Below are 3098 nucleotides of genomic sequence, written 5' to 3'. Positions count from 1 at the left end.
GAGTAGCCGAGAGTGTTCTTCGGGTGTCAGGCATCAGCGGCAGGAAGAGAGTATTACCTCTGCTATTCGTTCTTGGAGTGAGCCTGGTGGTTCTGTGCAACTTGTGCGTGACACGTTGGCTGATGTGTCTCCGCCTTTATTGGATGCTGATGAGGACATTGATTTTTCTGAGCGTAATATTAAGCAGTGTAAGAGAAAGATTTCTGACGGACATTACACTGCGGCGGTTAGGGTTCTTTCGTCTTCTGGTCTTGCCCCTTATAATGATGCTACTCTTGCAGATTTTCAAGCTAAGCACCCTTCCTTTCCGGCTCCTATCTTATCGGATGTTCCCGTTGATCAGCACCTTATTGCTACTCCTGCTGTTGTTTTGGATCAGATTAGGGGTTTTCCACGAGGCACGTCATGCGGTAGAGACGGCTTGCGTGCTCAACACCTTATGGATTGTTTGAGTGGTGCTGCAGTTGCTATTTCAGATGAGTTGTTGGCCTCTATTTTGCAGGTGGTTAATCTTTTTCTTGCTGGGAAATGTCCAGCTGAGTTGGGAGAATATATTGCTAGTGCTCCTCTTACGCCTCTTGTTAAGCCTGGTGGTGGTATTCGGCCTATTGCGGTGGGTACCGTTTGGAGGCATCTGGTTTCAAAGGTAGGGGCTGCTTTAATTGGTCCGCGTCTAGGAAGCTATCTAGGAGGTCTTCAGTTTGGTGTCGGGGTGCCGGCGGGTGGTGAGGCTATTCTTCATGCTGTTAATCGTTTGGTTGAGGATCGTGGTAGTGAAGTTGGCCTTTCTATGTTGCTTGTGGATTTCCAAAATGCATTTAATTTGGTAGACCGTTCGGCTTTGTTGCGTGAGGTTCGTCTTCGTTGTCCAGCTCTCTCGCGATGGGTTGAATTCTGTTACTCTACTCCAGCCAGGCTGTTTTACGGGGAGCATACCTTATGGTCATGTCAGGGGGTGCAGCAGGGTAATCCTCTAGGCCCTTTGCTTTTTGCTTTGGTTCTTCATCCGTTGGTGTGCCAAATCAGGGATTCTTTTGATTTATGTTTGCAGGCTTGGTATTTAGATGACGACACTATTATTGGTGACACCTTAGTGGTAGGAAAGTTTTTGGAGTTGATTTTGGCGGAGGGACCTCGTCTCGGACTCCATGTCAACGTTGAGAAAACGGAAGTTTTTTGGCCCTCGGAGGACCCTCGTAGCCGTCTCGTGGATGTTTTTCCTCCAGATATTGGTCGTCCTGTCCACGGCGTTAAGTTGCTTGGTGATCCTGTCAGTGCTGATTCCTCTTTCTGTGGTGAGCTTGTTACACAGAGAGTGTCGAAGACCATCGTGCTAATGGATGCGGTTGCTAAGCTCGATGATCCCCAATGCGAGTTGTTGCTTCTTCGTGCATGTACTGGGGGTTCGAAACTGTACTTTGCTATGCGCACTTGTCCTCCTCGTATTTTTGAAACGGCACAAATTTCTTTTGATGTGGCCCTTCGGGCTTCTTTGGAGCGCATTGTAACTGCTTCGGGGCTTGGTTTTGGTGATTGGCAATGGCGACTTGCCACCTTACCTTTTGCTTATGGTGGTTTGGGTGTATATTCGGCGGGTGATGTTCGGCACTATGCTTTCCTTGCGTCACGTCTACAGTCTTTTGGTCTTCAGGCTACGCTTCTTAGCAATTCTGGTATTGTTGGTCCGGGTCCGGCCTTCGATGGTGCTCTTAGTCTTTTTAACAGGACTGTGGAATCTGACCTTATGAGTAACCCTAGTGAGATCGCTGCCCCCAGACTCATGAAAAAATTGGCTAATATATATTTCACGAAGGTCACTGCATCAGCGGATTCCACTTTCTCCTTATCTGCGCGTCAGGTTGCCTTATGGAAGTCCCAACAGGGGGATCACTCTTCGGCCTGGTTGCGGGCGGTTCCGATATCGGGTCTGGGTCAAACTATGAATGGTAAGACTTACCGCAGTGTTCTTTGCTACAGGTTAGGTGTTCCTTTGTTCTCCATTTCAACACCGTGTTCTGCTTGCTCAAGGGTTTTTGATGGGGATATTTATGGGGATCATGCAGTGTCTTGTGCTGGGATGGTAGGTATTAAGCATCGGCACAACGTTGTTCGTGATACTCTTGTTGATATTTATTTTCGGTCTGGGATTTCTGCTCGAAAGGAGGTTAATGTTGGGTTAATTGGAGGGAATGACGGGGCTCTTCGACCAGCAGATGTGTTGCTTTATTCTTGGGATAGAGGCCTTGATGTATGTGTTGACTTGACGGGATCTTCACCTTTAACACTATCGGGGTTGTCTGACTTTGTTCCTGGTCGTGTTGTGTCTACGGCGGCTCAGCGGAAGCGGGACAAGTATGGGGCGCGTTGTAGGGCTATTGGCTACGGTTTTCTTCCTTTCTCCTTTTCTTCGTTGGGGGAATTAGAGAAGGATGCTATTGCGTTGCTGAAGCGGGTTCAGGCGTTCGCTAAGACTCAGGATATTGGTGCTCGTGCAGTTGCTCACATCTTCAGCAGGATCGGGTTCGCTATAGCTAGAGGGGTGGGGGCCCAGATTGTATCTCGGCTTCCCACTAATTTCTTGTAAATTGATTGACTTTGTAGGTTTTTTTGATATTTTTATAATAATAATAATAATAATTATTATTATTATTATTATTGAAACATACCTCCATAAAGATTTCAATTCATTATGTTAACCAGGAATTTGAAAATCATATATATTTTGGTTGATTAAGAAGTACATAGATTAATTTTTCCCGCATAAAAAATACTCACTCCGTCCTCAAAACTTCGACCCTTTTAGCCTAATTTTAGTTCCAAAATGATCGACCCATTTGCATTAAAATACTCACTAATTTACAATAATATTTGTGCAAAATTAGCTTCCCCATTAAAATTTTGTTTTTTCATGTATTTTTAATACTTTATCTCTCTACTTTTTACAAACCCCATGTAAATTTATCTTTCCAATATGTTTTTATTTCTTTTTATTCAAGTTTCTTAATAACCGCGAAATCAAGTCAAAAGGGTCGAAGTTTTGGGGACGGAGGGAGTAGTAAATAAATGAATACAATAATTATTACTAGTGCGAAACATGT

The sequence above is a fragment of the Chenopodium album genome, chromosome 13 (assembly GCF_948465745.1).
Source record: "Chenopodium album chromosome 13, dcCheAlbu1.1, whole genome shotgun sequence".
In the NCBI taxonomy this organism is placed as follows: domain Eukaryota; kingdom Viridiplantae; phylum Streptophyta; class Magnoliopsida; order Caryophyllales; family Amaranthaceae; genus Chenopodium; species Chenopodium album.
The sequence above is the reverse complement of the archived record's forward strand: the minus strand, read 5'-3'. Positions refer to the sequence as shown.